The 26,292-nt window shown below is 39.7% G+C and overlaps 1 protein-coding gene across 2 annotated transcripts in view; it reads right to left on the bottom strand.

Moving 5' to 3' along the window:
• Katnbl1 (katanin regulatory subunit B1 like 1) overlaps positions 1-26,292 on the bottom strand; it is a 48,334-nt gene that overhangs the window by 21,388 nt on the left and 654 nt on the right. The gene's annotated exons all lie outside the window — the stretch shown is intronic.

Here is a 26,292-nt window from a genome sequence, read left to right as displayed (position 1 = left end):
GCACTTGTGATGGCTAATCCTGGGTGTCAACTTGACTGGATCTGGGATTAACTGAAATGAGAGAGATCTTCTTGATTGGACCTTCTGAAGCTGGAAGACACACCCTAAATGTGGATGTTACCTTCTGATGGCAGCCGGTATAAAAGACCAAGGCAGAGCAGAACGCCAGGCTTTTTGTTGCTTGCCTTCTCTCTCGCCGGTGAGTTCGTCTTGCTGCTGTAGACTGAAGACTAGCTGATATTTTGGAATTTGTCAGACCTCCAGCACCGGATTGGGACTACTGAGGCATCCAGCCTTGTGGACTGAGCGACTACAGATTCTCAGCCTCTCCAGTGTGGTGCAGCCATTGTTGGACTACTCGGACTCTATCCTGTGAGCTAAGCTGATAAATCTCTATACATATTCAGTCTACTGGTTCTGTTTCTTTGGAGAACCCTGACTAATACAGGAGGTAAACAATTCGCTAATTTCAGAAAGTACCTGAAACTGACCAAGTTCACTAGGCCCCTTCTCCTTAGGCATATATAAATAGGATTGCAGAGAGGCACTCTCAGACAATATAAGCTGTCTAAATAGAAGAAGCTCAGAACCAGTCCAGCCACTGAGAAGCAGAGAACAGCAGAGCTGACTGGAAGAAGCAGTGACAAACTGAGCTGCCTGAAAGGCTCAGACAACCTGACCTGCCTGAAAGAGACATTCTCTAACCTCTTGAACTGCCTGCAGTATGTGCTGGGTTTCCTCCTTTCATGAGCTGTGTCACCTATGCTGGTGTGGGCTTTTGGTGATACAGATGTCTTTGGGTCATTTCTGCTCCTGTAAGTAATCCCTCACCCAGTAAGTAACCCTCACCCCAATAAAACTCATTGGTTTAACAATCAGTTGGATTTTGGTGGTATCCTTACTGTGGTCTATTGTTAGTTCCTTATTTGGGGTGAATAGATGCTGTTTATGCCTCCCCAGTAATAGTGTCACACAGTATGTATGTAAGGAAAGTGCTCTGCCAATGAGCTATAACCCCAGTTCCTGGCAGTTTCTTAATGTTAAATACAAATTTATTATAGAACCCAGCAATTCCAGTCCTATGTATTTAACTGAAGGGAGAGGAAAGCCTGTCTACACAAACATCTGTATGCAAATATTTAGCATAGTAATCAGAATAGTCAAAACAAACATTTAGAATATTTATCAACTGGTAAGCAGATAAAACATCTGTACAGAACACCACTTAGCAACAAAAAGGAATGTAGTAATAATAGATCAACATGTGTGTGAGCAGTAAGGTAAGCAAAAGAAAACATAAAAGACTCCAATCTTTTGACATAATGCCCATAAAAAGTAAAATTTATACACAGAAAACAGAATAGTGGTTGCTTCAGGCTGGAGTGGGACTAGAGTAACTGCACACAGGCACAAAAGCTTCCTTTTATAGGTGATGGAATGTTCTAAAGTGTTTTTGTTGTTTTTTTTGAGGCAGGGCCTCATTTATGTAGCCCTGACTCGCCAGAACTCCCTATGTAGATCAGGTTAGCTTTGATCTCAGAGATCCACCAGCCTCTGTCTCTGGAGTGCTGGGATTAAAGGTATGTTCTAAAGTTATGCTGGGACTGATGATTGTACAACTGTGTACATACAATCAGTGAACTGTACATTTAAAACAGGTGAGTTTTATGATTACTTTATACCTCAATAAAACTTTAAAATTATATTTTACCCATGTCCCATGTATTTAGTAGCAAATTCTTGGGCTAATATAGAATTATGCTTCTCCCCCAAAAGTACTGAACAGTGCTACTGAAACTAGTTTAAAGTCCTCTATGTACTTTTGAAATTCTATTTGATAACAGAGAAAAATCTGAAGGGTTGAGGCCTGATTATAAAAATTGGAAAGGATAACCTTTTAATAAACAAAAAGAACAAAATAAATAGGGTCCTAAGAGAATAAAAACCAAGACTAGAAATTGGCAAGGGACCAATATTCAGATTACTTATAACTTCCGAACATTAGATAAAGTGGACAGTTTTTTTTAAAGGAACAGTGATTACGATGGATATTTTGCTTGAGAAAAACATTGGCATAACAATGGAACTTACAATATGAATTCTCTTTACATAGTAGTTATCGCCTACCAGAAAAATAAAAGGGATATACATTCATATAATGTATTATGATGGCTGATTAAACAGCTCTAAGTGTTCACACACTCCCTACCTACTCACAATGATGAGGAAAACTCATCATATAGGAATGAAACATGTCCAGACTCTTGTCTCTAATACCTTAAGTTACAGTTCAAGATCAAGTTAGCTTTCTTTACATTATATACTATGGTAAACTGACTATTTCATTGTATTTAACTTTGTAATTTTACTAGGTAATTTCTTCTTGAAAACAAAACATGGCTGTCTAAAATATTCATTCTTCTCTTCCTTACCAAGAATTCCTATGTGTGCTTATCTCCTGAGTCATGAAGATCCAGTTTCTAACCACCATCTTTTCCCTTTCCTTCTTTCCTTTCCTTCCTCCCTCCCTGCCTGCCTGCAACCTTCTCATATAATCCTAAATACACCCAGGCAGGAAGATTACAAGTAGAATCCATCCTTGGCTACACAAAGAGACCCACTTTCAAAAACCAGACAATAGGGACCTGGTGTGGTGGTGCAAGTCTTTAATCCTAGCACTTGGGAGGCAGAAGTAGGTGGACCTCTATGAGATGGAGGCCAGTCTGGTCTATACAGTGAGCTCTCGCACAACAAAACTCACCCAAGCTCCCCCCGAAAAAGGTATTTAAAAGCACAGGATATTGAACTAGAGGATGTACCTCAATAGTGTAGGGTGAAATGCAAATCAAAATCACAATGAATTATCACCACACTCCATTAGCAACAGCTACGATCAGAAAGAATTACAGAAAACAAGTATTGGCAAATATATACTAGAAATGGAACCCCTTTTGCCAGCGAGATGGCTCAGTAGGTAAAGCGCTTACCATACTAGCTTGATGACTTGAATTCTATCCCCAGAACAGATGTAATGAATGGTAGGAGACTCAACTCCATGAAGTTGTCCTTTGACCTACACATTTCATGCCATGGTGCACATACCCTCCATGCCCCCCAAATCATACACACAATAAAAATTAAAAAAAGAAAAGGGATCCTTGCACACCATTGATGGGACTATATTTCCTATAGCTATTATAGAAAACAGTATAGAACTTCTTCAAAAAATAAAAATAGAATTATCAGATGATCCAGCAATTCCACTAGTATTTATCCAAAGAAAATGAAATCAGTTTGTCAAAGCTATCTATATATCTGTGCTTATTGTAGCACTATTCACAATAGCCACGGAATGTAAATAACCTCTGCTCATTAGCTAATAAATAAAGAAAATGTGATAAATATATATAATGGAATACCATACAACCATAAAGGATAAAAATCTTATAAATCATGATAACATGGTTGGAGCATGGAGATTATTTAAGTAAAATAAGCCAGGTACAGAGACACAAGTAAATCATAATCTCTAATTAAGTTGATCTCAGATAAGTTGAAAATAAAATGGTGGTTACCAGAGTCTAGGCAGAGAAGTGGTAAAGGATGACCTAGGTTGATCAACAGGTTCTAAATTATAGTTAGATATGAGTGAGGAAGTTTTGGGGTGTTAATGCACTGCAGAGTGACTATAGGTAACAATTATGTACTGTATATCTCAAAAGGTAAGAAGAAAAGTTTTTGAATATTTTCACAAGAAATAAGTATTCAAGGAGATCGATATGTGCAACCTGATTTCAACAATACAAAGTATATACATGCATCAAAATATCACATGTACCCCATCATTTTTATATTATGAATCAGTTAAAAGGTAAATTTAATTAAGTCTAAAAAAGAAACTTTAGCAAAACTTAAATTGAGGCCTGGGATACAGTTCAATGGTTGGGAGCTCGTCTAGCAAGCCTGGGGCCCTGAGTTCAATCCCTAGCACTGAAGAAAAAAAAAAAAAAAAATCAAAAAACAAAAGAAAACAAACTCTAACTGAAGTTATATACTACTGCTGATGAGATTACAGGTACTTTTTCAGTCATTTATAGGTTTCTCTATTTTCTATAATAACGTGAATTAGTTTTAAACTCTGAATAAGTATTTCAACTTAGTGAGTCATGTTCTTATTAAAAATGGCTTAATCATACCCCTTTGTTATTTTAAGCAAGCAAAAAGGTGGAAGTAATAAAGGTATACAGGGAATGTTTCCTAAGAATCTACTTTAACTTTTCCAAAATTAGGACAGCTTAATCTAATTTTCTCACTTCTTACCCTTGTACCTCAATTTGGACTTTGCTCCTACTTTTTCTGTCTTTGAGTTCTCCTTTTGAACTGATTCCTCCCTGCCTGCTTTCAAACATGCTCAAGTTTCCCCTATCAACTCCTATACTCTTTCTGTTTTCCTCTCCTGCCAGATTTCTACAATGAGTGCTTTTTAGCTTCCAACTTCTTTAACCCTTTATGATCTGACTTTTATTCTGTCCTCTCATCTAAAAAAGTCTGTCAAGGAGACTGTCACTTCAAACTACATGGGAGCCAGATGTGGTGACAAAGTCTGTAATCTCAGCACTCTGGAGTTTGAGGTAAGAGACTTCAAATTCAAGGCCAGTCTGGACTACCTAGTAAGACTCCGGCTCCAAAAAAAAGTTAAACAAAACAAAACAAAGGCCCCTCCCCACAAACACCTACACAGGAATCTTTATAGCACTTATGCTCACAAAGGGCAACCAAGCCAATGTTAAAGACTGCTCATTCTTCATCACTAATTAGCCATTATTTCATCATTTCACAGCCCTTCCCTGGCTTCCTGACGCAGCTATGTTGACTTTCCTTGTTCTCTTCCCAATCTCTGGGTTGGTTATTTTTCCTTTAACAACGCTTCTCTCTACACAAACAGGGAGGAAGCATGTTTTCATGGCTTCAGCTCCTTCTCTAGACCCATGCTCTTTACTACCTTGTTTTGTATTTGGTTTCCTCATCTACCACCACTGCTGGTTTCTAGTCAGCATATCTTAAACAAATCTCTTCAATGTTGTCCAATGGCTGCCCTTCCTACTTAACACATTTGAAATTACTGACACCAAAATTCTCACAGACTAGAAACCAGGGAGTTATTTTCATTTCTCTTTCCAACAAGCCACTAAGCCTTCTTGAATCTTCCTTCAATATATTTCCTGGATCTACTATGACCTTTCCCCTTTTCCACTGTGAGATGATAGCCTCATCAATTCAAGCCTAAATCACTGTAAGAATTGTTAGGTTGTTTTGTGTTTTCTTCTGTTACTAGTCTTCTCTTGGTCCCTACAAATTATCCTATACAACTGCATATAGTTTGTGGAAAAACACTCATACAGAATTTCCCAAGTTATGTTTAAACTACATAGATTTTAAGGATGCCTTACTCTGTTCAAGTAGGTCTAGCTATGTTACATGTTAAATAAATTATTTATTGGATATTAAGTATACCTAAACAGTTCTGAGACATTATTTAATTTAATTTTGTAAAAACCAGTCTTAGCTAGCACAGTTTTTAGAAAGAATTTATAGACTATACTAAACTAAGCATTGAAGGCCCTCATCGTTGGGTACCAAACTGTTGGAGGATATTTTTTTTTAACATGAAGCATGAGAAGTCAGGCACACGGTGGTACACATCTGTAATCCCAGCACATGAGAGCTGGAGGCAGGAGGATCAGGAGTTCAAGGTAATCTTCTACTACATAGCAAGTTCAAGACAAGCCTAAGCTATATAAAACCCTGCCCCCCAAAACAGGCCAGGTTTGGTATTGGAATAAGAACTGTCCCCCATGGGCTCCAAGTAATTGAATCCTTGTCCCTAGTTGGTGGTGATATTTGCAGAGGTTTAGGAGGTACAGCCTTGCTGGAGGAAGCATGTTTCTGTGGGGCAGGCTTTGAGGATTCATAGTATTGCCCCTCTACTAGTTTCACTCTCTGCTGACTGTGCCTACTTGAAAATATTGAGTGTTCAGCTTTCTGCTCCCTTGCTGCCATGCCTCCTGTATCAGTTACTTTTCTGTTGCTGTGATAAAGCACCATGACCACAACAACTTATAGAAGGAAGAGTTTGTTTAGCTTATGACAAGAGTCCATCATGGCAGGGAGGCATGGCAGCAGAGAGGGCCAGAGAAGAAAGGCTAGGGATCACTTCTCCAAGCAGGCAAAGGAAGCAGAGAGACTGGAAATCTGACAAGGCTTAAGAACTCTCAGAGCCCTTTTACCCTCAGCAACCTGCTTCTTCCAGCAAGGCCAAACCTCCTAAAACCTTACAACGGAGGGCAAAATGTCCAAATACCTGGAGCCTATGGGAGACATTGTCATTCAAACCACCATACCTCCCCAACATGAAGAATTCATCCCTCTGGCATCATAAGCCAAATAAACTTTTCCTTTCTAAGTTTCCTTGGTTATGATTTTATCACAGCAATGGAAAAATAGCTAATATAACACATATACACATACATACACAAATTTTTTTATAGATAAGAAAACTAAGGCACACAAAGATTAACTTGCCCTAAAAATCAACAACAAAAATGGTTAAGAAACATGGCTGGATTCTAGGCATTCTCTTTCCATCTATAATCTTTTTAAAAATATTTTATTTTATGTGTACAAGTGTATTGCCTGCATGTAAGTGCATCCATGTCGTGCAATGCCCATGGAGGTCAGAAGAGGCGTTGGATTCCCCTGGAACTGGAGTTAAGGGACAGTTGTTAAGGTACAGTTGTTAGCTGTCATGTGGGTGCTGGGAATTGAACCCAGATCCTCTCCAAGAGCAGCTAATGCTCTTAACTGCTGAGCTATCTTTCCAGCCTGTCTATAATCTTAACCAATACACTATACTGCCTCTCAATTAACATGAAAGCTAAATGGATGGATGAATGGATGATGCATATACCTTAGAATAAACTGACCTTCTAGCTCATGATTTTTGGTAGGTCCTTCTATTCTGAATTTTTTCTCTCATATGCAAAATGGGAATATTTCTGTGAATATCAGAGTGAGATTACACATATTACTGCTATTAGCACTTGTTACATGTAAAACAAACATTTTATAGTGTTTTGGAAAGCAAACTAGCCATTAGAAAGCACATGAAGTACAGTCACATCTTGTTACGTCAAGTTTAGATTGACTGTACAATTTATCACCCAAACCAGCACATTGTTGAGAGTGGGAGTAGGCATTACCAAAAATTATGTTGGAATAACAGGCACAAACCAAGTTTGTCCAAAGCAAAACATGATGAGTGGCCATCTGATCTCAATTCAAATGTTTACTGCTCTGTATTTTTCTATAATTTCTTTCTATAAAAAGTATCAACTACTCCACTATAAAACTATATACTCACACAACATGAATGAATTTCAAATCTATTATACTAAATGCAAGAATCCAAAATCAAAAGGCTATATATATACAAAACTTCATTTCATGACATTCTAAACAGTGAAAATATAAATAGGAAGGAAAAGTATCAATGAGGCCCGAGTCTGGAGTAGAGAAATGTTTACTCCCAAGAAATGAGGGAACTTTTGGGGTAGAGAAATGTTCTATATTTTTATCATAATTGAGATTATGAGCTTATATGAGAAATAGTATCTCAATAATATGACTTTAAGAACACTGGGGGGAGAAGCCTTGAGTATAGCTTAGTGGTAGAGGATGTGTGAGAATTTTTATTCAATGCCCAGCACAAGGGGACAGAACCCATGGCATTCTCAGTCACTAGATACCTGCTTTGAGAACTAAGAAACTAGAGGCTCATATCCATTCCTTTCCTTCTAGGAAATTGGTCTATCCTTTAGGCATGGAGGTTTCAGAGCCATTCCTTAAAACATCTAGAATATACTCTTGTTTTGAATGAATATTGCCAAGGCCAGCCCAACTGGTTCTGTGTGCTTCACTGCGTGGGTTGGATGACTCTGAAGACCAGGCTGAAGGTGGTCCCAGTGCCCCATCTGCAATGGCCTGTGGGAGTTAAAAAAGCTTAATCAGCAAAAGCTTCTCGACGCCTCTGTGCTCTGGGAAGCAGTCTACTCACTATGTCGTAGTATGTACCACAATTTACTGAGTAAAAAAGTAAAGACACATTCCAAACTTAAAGACCAGTGTAGCTTACAGATTAGGTTCAAAAGAGCCAGGTTCAATTTCCCAGATTTCCCTCTTAACTAGCTGTGTAACCTCGGAAACTGCTGTTTCAATTTATTCATTAATAAAAGTAAAAATGTCTATGTAATTTGCCTTGCCTTACTCCACAAGAATGTAAAAACCTACAAACAATAAAATAAGACCTTTTTAAATAGAAGGGGAGACTGGAATAAGGAGAAATGACAGTAATCATTAAGCACCAATCACTAACTTAAGAAGAAAAAATATTTTTTTGTATCAGGCCTGGTGGCAAGCACCTTTACCACTGAGTCATCTCATCAGCCCAAATTTACTTTAATTTTAAAAATCGCTATTATGCTGGGCATGGTGGCACATGCCTTTAAACCCAGCATGGGAGGCTGAGAAGCAGGCAGATCTCTGTGAGTTCAAGGCCAGCCTGGTCTACGGATCCCCTGGAATTGGAATTATAGTCAGTTATTCACCGCTATGTGGGTGCTGGGAACTGAATCCAGGTCCTCTGCAAGAGCACAAACGTATGATTCCACTTTTATGAGGAACCTAGAATAATTAAATGCATACAGACAGAAAGTAGAATGGCTAGGTATGGTGGTGCACACCTTTAATTCCAGCACTTGGGAGGCTGAGGCAGGTAGATCTCTGTGAGTTCAAGGCCAGCCTGGTCTACATAGTGAGTTCCAGGCCACCTGGGGCTACAGAGACCCTGTCTCAAAAACCAAATAATAATAATAATAATAAAATAAAAATAAAAATAGCTATTATTTTGTGGCATGTGTGCGACAGCGCACATGTGGAGGTCAGAGGACAACTCTATTGAGTTTGTTCTCTCCTTCCACATTTATGTGGGTTCCAGAGATCAAACTCATGGTCCTCATGCTTATGCAGCAAGCACTTCTACTGGCTGAGCCAGTCCAATATCTGGGACTACAGGGATGAAACATCATGCCTGGCTTAAGGAGAAAATATTTTATATTTTGAGGGTCAAAGCTGATTTCAAAGTAGCAGGCAGGGGGCCAAGCAGTGGTTGATGGCACATACTTTTAATACCAGCACTTGGGAAGTAGAGGCAGGTGGATGACCAGCCTGGTCTACATAGCAAGTTCCAGGCCAGCTGGGGCTACAGGGAGACCCTGTCTCAAAAACATCCAAAATAAAACAACAAAAGGGGGGGGGGTGCAAAATTTGACAGAACAGTAATATTGAACACTACAGTTATCAAAAAATCTAGTTTATAAGAACATGGGGGTGGGGAGAATGGGACCCAAACCCTGATATTAAAGCTTTTACAAAGGGAAACAGAAAGAAAAGGGTGGGGACTTCTAAACTACAGTAAGTATCTTTGAACACACAAAGTGTAACTTTATAAATGCTCATTTTCTACACTTTTGTAACAAACACTTCCTATCTCTGCTAATGTTTCTACTTTGTTGAAACAAAATAGTTCTCCAGGAAATATTTGGTTCCTACTTTCTACTTTATCACAGCTTCTCTCATCATCATGATTGGGCTAAAATTTTCTTCTCTGAAGCATATTTTGATTCCTATCTTGGTTCAATTCTTTCTACACCACCCTTTTTAATATTTAGTTCAATAACACATAGTTTAGGCCCTTGACAAACAAATACATAAGGGCTTAAATGTAAGATATGAGTGACTAGTAGCTGAGTCTAGCATGTCTCCTCTTGCTAATTAAACTACAAAACTTCTTTTTAAACATTTAAGTAACTTAAAATTACATTTGTGTGTGTGTGCACATGTGCATGCACACAAACATGCCACTATGTACATGTGGAGTTCATAGTACACATCTTATTTCTCCAGAACCCCATAGCCCTCTAGAAGGGGAGAATGACAAGAGAATCTATAAATATAAAATAGTTACTAATACAAGCTGGGTGTGATGGCATACGCCTTTAATCCCAACACTTGGGAGGCAGAGGCAGGTGGGTCCCTGTGAGATTGACACCAGCCTGGTCTACATAGTGAGTTGAAGGCCAACTGGGGCCTACAAGGAGACTGTCTCAAAAAACCAAACCAAACCAAACAAACAAACAAAAAAACCCTCCCAATAATTACTACTACAAAAGAGGAACAGGCAGTACTGGTTACTAGAAACACAGAAGCAGTATGTCTAATGAAACAATGAAGCATGTGAAATGCATCCCAGGCCACATTAGACCTGAGTCCATATGATAAAGAGGAAATTGTAAAAATGAAATAAAGATTTCTGAGCAATTACAGTGCATCTAAAAATCAGAATCTAGAGCTTTCCTTCTTCTATATTTTCAACTCTTCTAAAAAAAATAACTGCTTAATCTGAGCACTAATAAAAGCCAAAACAGAGAAAGGGATCAGTATCTTTACTGGGACTAGATCAGGTTGACAATACCCACACCATTGATCAATGACAGCATCACAAAAAAAGAGAGCGAGACACATGCTTCCTAGTGATACAACAGGAAATACTACACAATACTACCACTAATAGAAAAATCTAACATTAACTACCACAATGGAGGTATACATTACTTTTCTCAATGTAACAAAATATCTGACAAGAAGTGAACTTGAACTTTATTTTGACTCACAGTTCAAAAGCACAGTTCATCATGGTGAAGTTATGCTAGCAGAAACTTGAAGCTGCTAGTCACACGGCATTCCAAGTTAGAAAGAGGAGGGGGATGAATCTTTCGATTTAGCTCTTTCTCCTTTCTATTCTGTGGAGGACCCCAGCCAATGGAATGTGCTACCTACATTTAAGGTGGGTCTTCCTACCTCAATCAACCTAATTTAGATAATCCTTCAACATACATGCCCAGAGGCTTGTCTCCTAGGCGATTCTAGATCCTATCAAGTAGGCAATCAATATTAACCATCGTAAGGAGAAATTATGAAAATGGAAAAATCTGGGGACATGTAACTCAGTTTCCTCAACAGATACTTTGCAAAGAAAAAAAAAGTTTATTGTTTTAATTTTCTAACCAATACTTAATATAATAATGAAGTTTTAAAGCTATTTGCCTTCATCCAGACTATGCAACACATTTGTTCTCATTTGCTTTCTGTTGCTGTGACAAACACCACAACCAAAAGTAACTTGGGAATGAATACTTTACAGTTCATCATGGAGGTAGGCCAAAGCAGGAGCTTGTAGCAGAAACCATACAGGAATGCTCCTTAATGGCTTGTTCCCAGACTCATGTCTAGCTACCTTTCTTAAACAGCCCTGGCCCACCTGCCTAGGGATGGTACAACACACAATGGGCTGGGCCCTCCTATATCAATCAGCAATTGAGAAAACGTGCCACAAGACTATCTGACAAAGGAAATTCTTCAATTGAGCTTCCTTATTCCCAGATCACTCTAGGTTCCTGCCAAGGTGACAAAAGTTAACCAGTACAACATTCCGAACAATTTTCATAGGAGCAGTATTAACTGATACTGGGGACTGAATCCAGGGTCCTGCACATACTGGGCAAGTAAGTACTCTACCACTGAGCTACAATCCCATGCATTTTTAAAAAAAACTTTTCATGCCTTTAATCCCAACAATTGGGAGGGAAAGGCAGGAGGATCTCTGAGTTCAAGGCCAACCTGGTCTACACAGTGAGTTCAGGACAGCTAGGGCTACAGGGAGACCCTGTCTCAAAAAGACCAAAAAAACCAAAAAACAAAAAAAAAACTTTTCAAATTTACCCTCAAATCCACATTCTTCCTGTTGCAGCCTTCAAAGTAGCTGGGATTAGAGCCTGTGTGCCTCATGTGCTGTTTTTGAAAACAATACTTTTAAGCTATTTTAAATTGTTACATTTAAAAAAATTGAAAAGGAAATAAACTCAGCAAATATGGCAGTGATTTGACAGATGTCCCTATAAAGATTTTCCTAAATCAGACTCCTGGCAGTAGACAAGTAGAGGTGCAACAATGACCACTATCTGCATCCTTAATAAAAGTCATACAGGGGTGGGTGGGGGTGGGTAGGGGTGTGGGGGGTTGTTGCTTAGGGCCTTGCACATGCTAGGTGAGCTATATCCCCTTAAAACATGATTTGGTATAATTTTTTAATCTTTGAAAATTTGACAAGATTATGAATGCCATATTTTAGTTTGCACCAAGATTTAATGGGGACCTGGGGGACAGCTAGATGGCTCAGTGGGTAAAAATGCTTGCTGTCAAGCTTGACAACTTGAGTTTGGTCTCCAGGACACACAAAGTACAAAGAGAGAACCAACTCTTTCCTGCAAGTTGTCCTCTGAACTACATACACTTTGGCACCTTCATGAGCCTATACATACATGCATACTAAATGCAAAAAAATTTTTTTTAATATTTTATGTGTATGAGTGCATTGCCTGCATATATGTAAGAGCAATCAGTGTCATGCAATGCCCAGGGAAGCCAGAAGAAGGTGTCAAGATCTCCTGTACCTTAAGTTACAGACAGCTGTTAGCTGCCATGTGGGTGCTGGGATTCAAACTCAGGTCCTCTGCCAAAGCAGTCAGTGTTCTTATTGCTGAGCCATCTCTCCAGCGCCCTTTTCTTATATTTTTAAACCAAAAAGACATGGCAGTATAATGTAACACAGAAATCCAAACCTGGGTCAGACCAGGCAAAGTGGTACATATCTGTAATCTCAGTACAAGGAAGGCCGGGGCAGGAACCTGTCTCAAAAAAACAAAATTCTGAATTCAGACTTACTGAGTTTGAATTCTATTTCAATCATTTATTAGGCACTGTGATCTATTTTCATAGTAGTACTATAGGGATTAGACAAAATAATCTACTTGTCACAATGCCTGTTATAATAAATACTAAAAAATAAGAGTTACATAAGGAGTATCAAGTGATTATAAAAAGCTCAGCCAGGAGTGGTGGTGCAGGCCTTTAACCCCAGCCCTTGGGAGGCAGAGACAGGTAAATGTGAGTTCAAGGCCAGGCTGGTCTATATCCTGAGTTCCAGGCCAGCTAGGGCTACAGGGAGACCCTGTCTCAAAAAAACGAAAAAAAAAAAAAAAAAAAGCTCAGTGACTGGAGTCATTCTAAGGTAGAAGAATTCTTGGTGTTATATACAAATGTATCACAGCAACTAATAGTTTCCTACCACATTACTACTCATAGTTTTATAGTGTTCAACCTTTTTGGTTGTGAAATTCATCATTCCAAGGTTTATAGAAAGAACAAGCAGCTCTTGTTGGGTTTTTGTTTGTTTGTTTGTTTTGGTTTTTTGTTTTTTTTTTTTGGTCTTTTTGAGACAGGGTCTCCCTGGAGCCCCAGCTGTCCTGGAACTCACTATGTAGACCAGGCTGGCTTGAACTCACAGAGATCCGCCAGCCTCTGCCTCCCAAGGGCTGGGATTAAAGGCATGCACCACCATGTCTGGCTTTTTATTTTGTTTTTTGAGACAGGGTCTCACTATGTAGCACTGATTGGCTGAACTCACTATTGTTACCATGTAGACCTGGCGGGCCTGGAACTCAGAGATCAGAGATCTACCTGCCTCTGTCTCTTGAGTGCTGAGATTAAACTAACACACTAACAGCAATTAAAAGCACAGTGATGACTGATGATTTATCCAAGAGTTTACCAAGCAAGAAGGTATCTCTTTAAATGAAACTATGAAGTAGAAAACGGGTTTATAGCAAGTTATTTACAGGATCCTATTACAAAGGGTTAAGAGCTTCTAGTTCAAAAAGACTTACCCTGTAACTCCCAATGAGTCTTTCACTGAATTTTAATCAATGTGTAAAGTTTATTTTCATAACTACTAAAGTATCAAAACATAGGTTGGGGCCTGAGCAGACCACAGGACCCAGTTCAGAGCATTTTAGATCTTAAGATCTAAAAAATTCTCACAGGGTCAGGAAATAGAGATGGCTCAGGTGGTTAAGAGCTCTGGCTGCTCTTGAAGAGGACCTGAGTTCAGTTCCCAGGCTAACAACCATCTGTAACTCCAGTTCCAGGGAATCCTACACCCTCTACTGACCTCCATGGGCACTGTACAGTACAGGTGCCCATATGTAAATGCAGGCGATACACTCATACACACAAAAGAAAAATAAAATATTTTTAAAATAAAAAAATAAATCCTCAGTTTACTATTAAGCCAGATTCAGAGAAATACATCATCCTCTAAATCCAGCATTCCTTCTTTAGGTATATGAAGAGTTGTTGGGAGTTGGGTTGCTCACAAGGACAACACTAAGAAATAATACTAAAGATGGTGATCAGCCAGGAAAGAATAATAAGAAAATTCAAACATGTTTGGAAATGTTAACATTAAGAGTTAACTATGAGAAACATTAACCTGGATCATTTCAGGTCAGTTCCTCTTTCAGATAAATGATGGGTTTAACATCCTTTCATTTCTTTCTTTTTTTTGAATGTGTAAACTATAATGACAAAAAAGGCATTTTCAAGTAATAGGACAGTAAGTTGCAGCACATTTCTAAATGAATCACAGTAACACAAACATTTACCAAGGTAATAACAAATATTTTTTTATAATTAAAAGCAAATCTTTATATATGTACTATATGTATATAATTGAAAGAGCTGAATGAATGCTTTTTGGTTGTTTTGGGTGGTTAATAGCTAGCATTCTTTCAAAGTACACAAAGTTTTGACAAATAGTCATTTTTAAGAGTGACAACTACAACATACTAATGAAGGTTTTAACATTAGAACCCACTGGACCATCAGACACTGGGACTGTCTGCTTTTCTGTGCTATGTTTGACAATTACAAATGGTTTACTTGCTTTGCTCAAGTGCTCACATCTGACTAGTCCTGACCCATTTAATTATAAAACTTTAATAATCCATATTTGTTAATGTCACTGCTGGTCACATCATAAATCCTTACTAAGAAGCTGTCAAGTTTGTGATCATTCCAAACATGATCTTTGCTTCAAGAGAAAATTTAACATTGATGAAGTGAGTATAAACTGAGCTAAACTGCTCAGACAGATGGATCTGAAACTGATGATCTAGAATGTGGGGTCAGATGTCTAAGCTATATAGCATAGAATCAAGGTTCCCTGGGCAACTGTCCTTGTGTATAGCTCTTAAAATCTCAGGTCCTAGTTTTCTTATTTGTTAAATGGGTTGGATAGTGGCATTTCTTAGAATTATTGTCAGAACTCAGCAAAATACACAAAAAATTAGCTGGCATAATTTTTAATGTCACTCAAATAATAAATTATGATCTTATGATTTTTATCAAAGAAGAAAGATTATTGCTTCATTTATTATCTTCATTCCAACAAACATACTGCCACATTTTCAACTGTCATAATCTCAAGAGCAGAACATCTCTATTCATTCAAACCTTGCAATAGTTGCTTAATTTTATGTTTGCAGGAGCTTCTCACTGCCATTGTGACATTTAGTGGTGGATCATTTAAAATGACCTTTAATGGTGGTTCTCTGAGGGATAATGGATTAATCCATGCTCAATACAACTAACTCATAAGAGGATTGAAAGAAAGAGGGAAGACCTAGCCACGGGAAGTTCTTTTCCAGAGAATTATATTAGGTGATGAACCAGCCAAAGTAACTGAGAGTTAAAACTAAATCAGGAACTGGATGGGTTCCCTCCAGTGACATCAGAGGATTGATTTGATTTTTGGCTACTCTTTGTTTATTATCAGTTGCTGCATAATTATTAGGCTTAGTATAGAGATCATATAAAAAGTTATTCTTGGAAGATTACAAGACATAAGGAATGGATAGGGCACAAGCCTAGTGGGGTTTGTTTTGTTTTGTGTTTTTTTTTTTTTAAAGACCTATATCTGATGTGTATATATGTCTTGGCTGTATGTATGTAAGTGTACTGTGTGCCTGGTGCCCAAGGAGAAGAGGCTTGCTATATCCCCTGGAACTGGGGTTATGGATTGTTGTCAGTTGCTGTGCTGTATGGCTTTAGTGTCAACTTGATACACCTGGGTCGAAGGAGCCTCAATTGGTGAATTGCCTCCATTGAACTGGCCTGTGGCCATGTCTGTAGCACATCTTCTTGATTATTGCATGATGTGGGAGGGCCCAGCCCAGTGTGGGTGGTGCCATCCCTGGGCAGGTGGGCCTGTGTTGCATAAGAAAGCAGGCTGAGGGGCTGGAGATGGCTCAGCAGTTAAGAACACTGGTTGTTTTTGCAGAAGACCGGGGTTTGAATCCCAGCACCCACATGGCAGCTAACAACTGTCCATAACTCCAGTTCCAGGGGCTCCAAGAGCCTCTTCTGTCCTCCATGGGCATTGCATGACACTGGTGCACTTACCTACATGCAGGCAATATACACATAAACATAAAAATAATAAATAAAAAAAATTTTATTAAAGAAAGCAAGCTGAGCAGGGGCCAGGGGAACAAGTCAGTAGGCAACATTCCTCCATGGCCTGTGTTCCAGTTCCTGCTTCCAGGTTCCTGCCCTGAGTTCCTACCTTGGGCTCCCTGATGAACTGTGACCTGGGAGATGTAATATAAAATAAACTCTTTCCTCCCCAAGTTGGTACTAGTCAGAATATTTTGTCACAGCCATTGAGAAACAAACTAGAGCAGTCTCCATGTGGGTGCTGGGAACTGAACCTGGGTCCTCTGGAAGAGCACCATTCTCCAGCACAGGATTTTCTGATGAAGAGGCTGAGGCAGGAAGATTATGAACTCAAGGTCAGGCTGAGCTATATAACAAGACCTAGTCTTAAAATCAAAAAGGAGGAAGAGGAGGAGGAAGCATGAGTTCATTAAAATACAAAGCATGATGGGAGTCCTGTGGACATGGGGATCATCTCTGTAGAAGGAGATCAGAAGATGACAATAGGCAGGTCATTTTAGACTCCTGAAAGGCAGGAGATGGGTAACACCTGTTCAGGGAGCAATCCCCTTTACCTGGAATTGAAGATGCCACTGGAAGATAGATATGGAATATCAGCCTAAGACCACACCTTGGAGGACAAACGCCAGGCCCCAGGGTATAGAGGTTAATAATAAAGAAATCAAGTAGCATCAATGTTTTGCACCTTACCTCGTTTTAACTATTTATACTATGACCTTTTTATACAGCTTTATTGGAGTATAATTGATAATTACACTTATTTAAAATGTAAATTTAAGATTTATTTTATATTTTATTTAAATGTATGTATGCACCTGCATGTGTGTTCGTGCACGTGCATGCAGGTGACCTCAGATGCCAGAAAAGGGTGCTGAATCTCCTGGAGTTAGAGTTACAGGCAGTTGTGAGCTGCTGGATATGGGTGCTGGGAACTTAACTCAGGTCCTCTGGAAGAGCAGCGAGTGCTCTTAATCACGGAGTCATTTCTCCAGCCCTACGAAATGTAAGTTTTTATAAGGACTGATATGTATCCAGCCTTAAAGTCATTACCACAATCAAAATAGTGTACATATCCATTACCCCCCCAAAATTTCCTCATGCCTCTCTGTAATTTGTACCTCCTGATCTGGAGCTGGGTGTGGTGGCGCACGCCTTTAATCCCAGCACTCGGGAGGCAGAGGCAGGTGGATCTCTGTGAGTTCAAGGCCAGCCTGGTCTACATAGTGAGTTCCAGGACAGCTGGGGCTACAGGGAGACCCTGTCTCAAAAAAATTTTTTTCTGATCTGCTTTTGGTCATCATAGATCAGTATGCATTTTCTAGAACTTTATATAAATGGAATCACACAGTATGAATTTTTAAATCGCACTTCCTTCATTCAGTATAATTTCTGAGAACCATTCATGTTGTCAAGAGTATCAATAGTTTGTTCCTTTTTACTAATGAGTATTAGTAAACATCCACTGTATAGATGTTCCGCAACCCACCTTACTGATGGACATCTGTGTTGTTTCTAGGTTTGGGCTGTTACAAATAAATCTGCTATGAATATTCATCTTTTAAAAAAAGTGTATTTGGAAATCAGGAGGAACAGACAGGGCAGTATTCTTCATAGTTTTGAAAGGCCAGTGGATGCTTTACTACCACTAAGCTACATTTTTATATTGCAGTAATGATGGGCTGTATTCTGGTTGGCTTGTACTCTGAATTCTTTCAAGATACTAGGAGCATGTCTGCAGTACTCTTACAAGCTTGTTTTTCCTCAACAACCACCCATTTCTTCATTTCTTCATTCACTTAACAAGTATTAAATGCATGTGATGGACTAATTACCACTGTGAAACCTGGGGAAACATCTGTAGTTAAAGCAAAGATTCTTGCCCTTCAGATGCCTATGTTCCTACAGCATTTAAAAATCCATTCTAAGATTCCTTTCCCAACCCTATCATATGGGGTTAGGCCTTCACTAATGGGTGGGTAGGTGGGGGGTGGACATGGACAAGAGTCAGTTTTCTTCAATAGTGTGGCTCCTGGTAGGCCCACCATACTCTAACAGTTGGACCCATACCCAGGAGTATGTGGGCGGCACAAACTAGAGTAGCTCATTGTTTAAAAAGAGAGGACATCAAATTGGGGTGTGGGGGCTGAGAGGAGTTGGGGGAGAGGTGATGCGTAAACATGATCAAAATACATTGTGTGGACAAGAGTGGTGGAATATGTCTTTACTCGCAGCACTCCAAAGGCAGAAACAGGCAATCTCTGAGTTTGGAGTCAATCTGGTCTACATAATTGAGTTCCAGACCAGTCAGGGATACATAGTGAGACCCATCACACACACACACACAAAAAATAATAATAATAAATTATCAAAGAATTAATAAAAATATTATTTTGAAAATTAAAAAATAAAAAACAACAAATGACTTCAGAAGAAATTCTTATAATTAATTAATTCATGCTGGGCATGGTGGCGCATGCCTTTAGTCCCAACACTCTGGAGGCAGAGACAGGCGGATCTTTTTGAGTTCAAGGCCAGCCTGGTCAACATAGTGAGTTCCATGCCAGCTGGAGCTACAGGGAGACCCTGTCTCAAAAAGACCAAAAAAAAAAAAAAAAAAGTCATTCACACTAAGATGTGAAAAACTATTTCCCTCCTCCCCAAAAGTCTTCCCTTGAAAAGTTCACAGATTTTATAGACTTACTGCTTCGCAAAATTGGAAAAACACTGGAAATGATTTCAATTCAATTTACAGACTATACTAAGTGACTTGCCCAAGAATACTCAGTAACCAAAAAAAAAAAAAAAAAAAACCTAGCTTAGAGCTATGACTTCATGCAATAATGCCTTTCCTATTATACTGTCAACTGCAGAAAGAGTCTTGGACTAGTGGAAAGAGGAGCATACACAGACAGGGCTTGGGTATCTGGGAAGCTGGTGAAGGTGAAAGAATTCCAGGCCATGAATAACAATGAAAAAGGAGGAGTTACAGGGAAAGGGAGTCAAACAGGACTTTTCAGTACAGTCTACTTCATCTCTACAATCGCATGCCACAAGAATAAATTTAACACAAACTTTTCCAAAGTTACCAAGTATAAATCTGCTAGTGAGAAAATACTGAGCAAAAAGCAAGAAATACTGAACACAGCATTTAAACCTGCTAAAGAAAAGTCATATTAGATCCTATCCAATTAGAAAATTGTATGTTCCAAGTAAAAGCATCATGTATCTTGAGCTTAAGATATTCTTTTAAAATCTGCTTTCCTCAGACTGAGGAAATACCTTAGTTGGTAAATTCCTTTCACGTAAGACCTGAATTTGATACCCAGTACCAACATAAAAGCTGGGCATGGTATTGTGTGCTTGTAGTCCCAGCGTTGGGGAGGCAGAGATGGGGCTTGATCCTAATTAGAAAGCCCCAGGTCCTAATAAAACCTTATGAAAAGAACAAGAACGGCCAGCTTCTAAGGAGCAAACACCCAAGGTTGACCTCTGGTCTCCACATGCATATACATACTTTCCTAAATACATTTTTCAGAGAGCACCAAATAACTGATACAATCAGTGTCTTACTCTATTTTCTGCTGCAATTACTTAATATGACAGGCTGTATCCTTTCATAAAGAAATTTACTGGCCAGATGTGATGGTTTACAGTATTTAGGAGGCTGAGGCAGGACACAGCCGAGTGTTCCAGGTCATCCTGCTCTACAAGTATGAAACTTTGTTAGTAACATAAACAAACAAAAAAGAAAGAAATTTATTTACAGCTTTAAAGGCTGGGAAATCCAAGATCAAAGGGCCGTATCTACTGAGGACTTTCTTCCCTATAACTACATGGTGGAAGGCAACACAAAATGGTGTGTGTGTGAATATAAATGAGAACATGGGAAAGAATGAGCAAGCAGAACAGCACTGGGACTCATCAGAATCCCCTCCTAAAATAAAGGCATTAACCCATTCATGAACATGGAGCTTAAGACCTAAATACCTCCCATTAGGCCACACCTCTTAGTACTGTTATTGTTCTGGTTTAACATAAAATGTTCCCTGAAGGGTCATGTGCTGAAGCCTTGGTTCCTAGCTGGCTATGCTATTTTGGGAGGTGCTGAAAACTGTAGTGGGAAGGATATAGCTGGAGAAATTAGGCCACTCACTGTAGCATGTCACATACTATACCTCCTCTCTAGCCCCTTCCTGTCTTTGTCCCCTCACATACTGCCATGATATTCTGCCTTCCCTCAGGCCCAAGCAATGAGTCCAGCCAACCTTGAACTGAAACCTCTGAATGCCAGAAGCAAAATAAATCCTTCCTCTTCTTAAATTGTTTCCCTCAGGTATCTGTCAGTTACCAAAAAACTAACACAGAGACAGTCAAATGAGTTTTGAAAGGTCAGCCACGTAACAGCAATCAAGTATGAATGATAAAACACCAATGTAGGGCTGGAGAGATGACTCAGTGGTTAAGAACACTGGTTGTTCTTGCAGAAGACCCAGGTTCGAATCCCAGCACCCACATGGCAGCTAACGGGATCCGACAGCCTCTTCTATCCTCTGCTGGCATTGCATGACATGGCATAACTTACTTACATGCAGGCATAACACTCATACACATAAAATAAATATTTTTTAAAAACCCACCAATATAATACTGAGGTGTTTAATTCTGAGACATTCTGTACTAACCAAGTTGGTTTTGTAGCCTTAGTTGGCCTGGCACTTGCTATGTAGACTAGGGTGGCCTCAATCTCAGAGAGATCTACCTACCTCTGCCTCCCAAGTGCTGGGATTAAAGGCATGTACCATCACCACACCCAGCTTCTAACCAAGTATCTTAAAAGATAACTCCTGTCTTCTACCAGGAGCTAGGGGGGAGGAGTTATAATCACTTTCTGTTGTTTGTAAAACTGTAGTAATCTGTACACTGAAAACAACCTGAGGATGGAGAGATGGCTCAGCAGCTGTTCTTACAGAAGACCGGGTTCGAATCTGAGTACCCACATGGCAGCTAACAACTGTCCATAACTCCAGTTCCAGGGGATCTAACACCCTTTTCTGTCCTTTTTGGACACTGTATAACACGGGTGACGGCTCAGTGGTTAAGAGCACTGGCTGCTCTTGCAAAGGACATGTATTTAGTTCTAAGCACCCACATGTGGCTAAAAAACATCTTCAACTCCAGTTTCAGTGGATACAATGTACTCTTCTGGCCTCCACAGGCATTGCCAAGCATGGCTGCATTTCCACAGATGCAGACAAAACACTCATACAAGTAAGAAAAGTAAAAACAGAACAAACAGAATTTTAGGAGTTTCAGGACTGTGGGGGGGGTCTTCATTAAGATCTCATTATTATGTTTTCTGTGTCAATTAGTTTATGTGCTAGTGTTAGCTGTCAACTTTACACACAGGGAAGAGAGAACCTCAACTGGGGAATTGGGACTGGCCTGTTAGCATGTCTGTGAGGTATTTTCTTGATTGCTGATATGGGAGGGCCCAGTCCACTGTAGGTGGTGCCACCCTTGGGCAGGTGGTCCTGGATTGTATAAGAAAGCAGGCTGAAAGCAGGCCAGAGAACAGGGAGACCATCTCAAACAAACAAACAAAAAAGTGTATTGCCTGCACGTACATGAGTGCACCCATCCATAAGTGCTTTCTCCATGTTCTCTGCGTCTGTTCCTGCCTTCAGGTTCCTACCTTGACTTAGCCTGGGTGACTTGGGCACTGTAACGGAAATAAATGTGTTCCTCCCCAAGTTATTTTTGGTCAGTATTTTATCACAGCAATAGAGAAGGAAACTAGGACAGCGAACATCATTACAATGAAAATTGTCATTAAGCATCCAACTTATTTCAGTGTTTCCCTTGTTCTTTTAGGTTCCTAAACATAAAACCTTGGAGATGTCAGACTCTGATCCTCCGCCTTTTTTTTTTTTTTTTTTTCTTCAGCCAATGCTGAAGATGAAACCCAGGGCCTTGTACACATTAGGTAAACACTGTACCACATCTCCAACTATTAAAAAGTTATATATATATCTATATAATATACAGTTAAATCACTGTGTTCCAGTATTTCTTCCTTCCAAATGTCTCTTCTGAATGCAAAGCAAAATTCTCAATTTCAAAACAATACATACACACGTGGACACACACAACTTAGTACTTACTTAGACCTTAAAAAGAGGGGTTTTATGTTTGTTTTTAATTAAGGCACTTTTTAAATATTTCATTACTTTATGTGTATAGTTGTATTGCCTGCATGTATGTGAGTGCACCTGTATTATGCAATGCCGTGGAGTCAGAAGAGGTTTCAGATTTCCCTGGAACTGGAGGGATGGTTTGTAGCCACCACGTGGGTGCTGGGAATTGAACCCGGCTCCTCTGTAAGAGCACTCAGTGCTCTTAACCGCTGAGCCATCTCTCCAGCCCCCTTTTGTTTTTTAAGAATGGAAAGAGCTGTTGAGTTACAAACATTGAAATCCGCATGGAGAAAAATGCATAACCCTAGTTTTAGAAAAAGGAAAATAGTTTTCAGCATAATAAAGTTTTGAAAGAAATCACACACTAAAGCATTAACAGCTGTTCTACTTGGGGGCAAGGGTTGGTACGTTTGTTGAAACAGGGTCTTCCTGTAGCCCTGATTGGCCTTAATCTCAGAAATCCACCTGCGTCTGCCTCCCAAGTGCTGGGATTAAAGGCCACCACGCCCAGATATAAGTGATTTTTTAAAATTATTTTTTATTGGCTGGGCATGATAGTGCATGCTGTTAATCCCAGCATTCGGGAGGCAGAGGCAGGCAGACCTCTGTGAATTCAATACCAGCGTGGTCTACACAGTAAGTTCCTGGCCAGCTGGGGTTACAGGGAGACCCTGTCTCAAACAAACAAAATAAACTAAAAATATATATTTTTTTTATTTAATAATTGTGTGTGTGCTGCCCCTCCCCCTTCAAGGTCAGAGGACAACTTTGTAGAGTTGGTTCTCCCCCTCCATCTCATTGAAGGGTTTCTGTTTATATTATGCATCACACTGCAGACTAGGTGGTGGTCAAGCTTCCGGGGGATTCTGTCTCTGCTCTCACCCATCTCCAGGCAGGAGTGCCTGACTGGGATTACAGATGTATAATAACGCATCCACTTTAAAAAAAAAAAAAAAAGAGGGTTCTAGGGAATTGAACTCAGACCAATAGGCTTTCATGGCAAGCACTTTTACTGACTGAGCCACTCTGAAGGCCCTTACAAGTGATTTTTTTTGCCTTTTTTGTGTGTGTTTTTTCTTTAAATTTCCTGCAATGAGCATTCATGATTTTTAAATTAAAAAAAAAAACTATTGAAATAATGTGACCTTAATCTGAGCATTCTCAATACTCCCATCTATCTCCCACACATCTCTCCTCCAGGATTCCAGCAGTCTTCCTTGAGTCCTCTAAGCCAGCTTCTAACTTTATTCTCACTTCTAGTAATGCTCCTGAAATTCATCATTCATACTTATCTATATGCAAACAGATGCTGACCACTTAAATAATCAACTGAAAACAGGATTTCTCAACCTCAGCACCACTGACATTTGGGGCTATTATTTCTTAGGCAGGCAGGGGCTGTCCCACCCAAGGATGCTTATCAGGATTCTAGGCCTCTAGTCAGTAGATTTGACTAGCACCCCTCTCTCATATTTTGACATTGCCAAATACCCTGAAGGGGAGAAAAAAATGCTCCCAGTGAGATCCTACGGCAAAAAATTTTGTAAGTCCCCAAGTCCTTGTCTTCTGCTCAAATACATATATATCAGGCCTAAAGCTCTCTGACGTGTCTTTTACAACATTCCTCAGTCTTGCCTCATCAGATATTACTCAACAGGAACTCTTCAAAAGATCAGGCTTACTGGCCCCCACCAAATCATTTCCATTCCCAATTTCTAGTCTTTGAAGTTTCCTTACAAACATTCCCCACCTCCACTTTTGCTCAATGTTCTACATAAATAAATCCTATTGTTAGTTCTGCAGCAGCCTTCCTCAGTTCAGTTCATCATTCACCTGCTGGACCAATGAAGAAAAGCACTATACACATTTCCTTTACTAATCTCACACTGGACTAGCCTCCCTAACATTTGTTGCCTGGCACATTTTTTTTGTATAGCTTACTGATCCAATATTGTGCTGGGCACTTAGGCAATCAAAACCTTGGTAACTGGTGAAGGAAATTTAAAGGTTTTGCTATAAATAAGCGTAATGAAGTGATTTTACTTTTGAGCAGACTTCTTGTCATGAATATTAAATATACTCGTTCCAAATACAGAATTACCACCTGGTAAATTTTAGAAATAAAAGCATTCATTCACAATGGTTTGTTTTAAAAGAATATACAGAAAATGAACCCATAAAGATCATACACATTAACCTTATGAATTCCATTTATCTTAAAAATATTCAATTTGATATTTTTTGCTCAAGCACAAAACTTAAGTGTAGACAGCATGAGCCGAGAACTGGACTGGTGTGTGAAGTGATTCATGAACACACAAAGGCATACTCGCCTAAGTATTTCCGAGGTTGAGGAGAATGAAATGACATCTGTAAATCAGTCAAGAGCTACAGGTAAAGGAGGCAGCGATATGGGCCTAACCAGCTCGGGTTCCAATTCAATCTGCTGGGTTTCTTCCCCGTCAAAATTACAACACTATAGGCTGGGCGTGGTGGTGCACGCCTTTAAACTTAGCAGGGGCAGAAGCAGAGGCAGACGGATCTCAGTGAGATGGAAGACAGCCTAGTCTACAGAGCGAGTTCCGGGCCAGCTGGAGCTACGGGGACACTCTGTCTCAAAAAAAAAAAAAAAAACCCAAAACCAAAACCAAACAAACAACCCAAATACACTACTACCTATTCCAAAGCAAAGCCCTTAAAACGCCTAGCACATTGAAAACATAAAATAAATATTTCTCGTTATTTTTTTAAACAAGGGTAGCTACTAGCCAAGAAAAAGCCTATTCGAAATGCATAAACTTCTAATTCGAATCAGCTGATTTAAAATAAAGAAAGCAAAAAAATCCCGAATGATTATTTTATGCAGGTTCCTATTAAAAGGATTCGTTTCTCCGACTGTTTGCAAGTACGAAATTGACAGTAATTACAGATCTAATTTCTCTTCCAATTATTTTTTCCAAATCTGGGAAGAAACTGATATACACATGTTTTCAAGGAGCTTTACAAGCCACTAGAAACAAATCAACTTTGTTATCTCCATATGTAAGCCTATTAAGAGCCGAGGTACTATTACAGAGCAACTTTTCAGAAAATACAAGGAGGTTTTTAAAGTTGCAATCCAGCAATTCTTACGCAGTTATGTCAAGTTTCTGTCCAGCGAAACAAAAGCTGATCTGTCAGGAAACCAAGAACTCAGAAAATAAGGAAATGCTTCCGTCTGGCCTAGGCAGCTCTCTGGAAAACCTGTCCCCACTCAGCTCGCCGCACACGCGCCCCGTCGCCCTTCCCCGCGGGCAGATGTCGACTCCACCCGAAGATAAAGAAATGACAGCAGCTTCGGTCCAGCAGTCTGTCCAGCGAAACAAAAGCTGATCTGTCAGGAAACCAAGAACTCAGAAAATAAGGAAATGCTTCCGTCTGGCCTAGGCAGCTCTCTGGAAAACCTGTCCCCACTCAGCTCGCCGCACACGCGCCCCGTCGCCCTTCCCCGCGGGCAGATGTCGACTCCACCCGAAGATAAAGAAATGACAGCAGCTTCGGTCCAGCAGTCCCCGCCTCCCGCGCCCGGACC

This window comes from Nannospalax galili, unplaced genomic scaffold, assembly GCF_000622305.1.
Source record: "Nannospalax galili isolate Female #2095 unplaced genomic scaffold, S.galili_v1.0 scaffold999, whole genome shotgun sequence".
Classification (NCBI taxonomy): domain Eukaryota; kingdom Metazoa; phylum Chordata; class Mammalia; order Rodentia; family Spalacidae; genus Nannospalax; species Nannospalax galili.
This window is presented reverse-complemented; position numbering and strand designations above follow the sequence as displayed.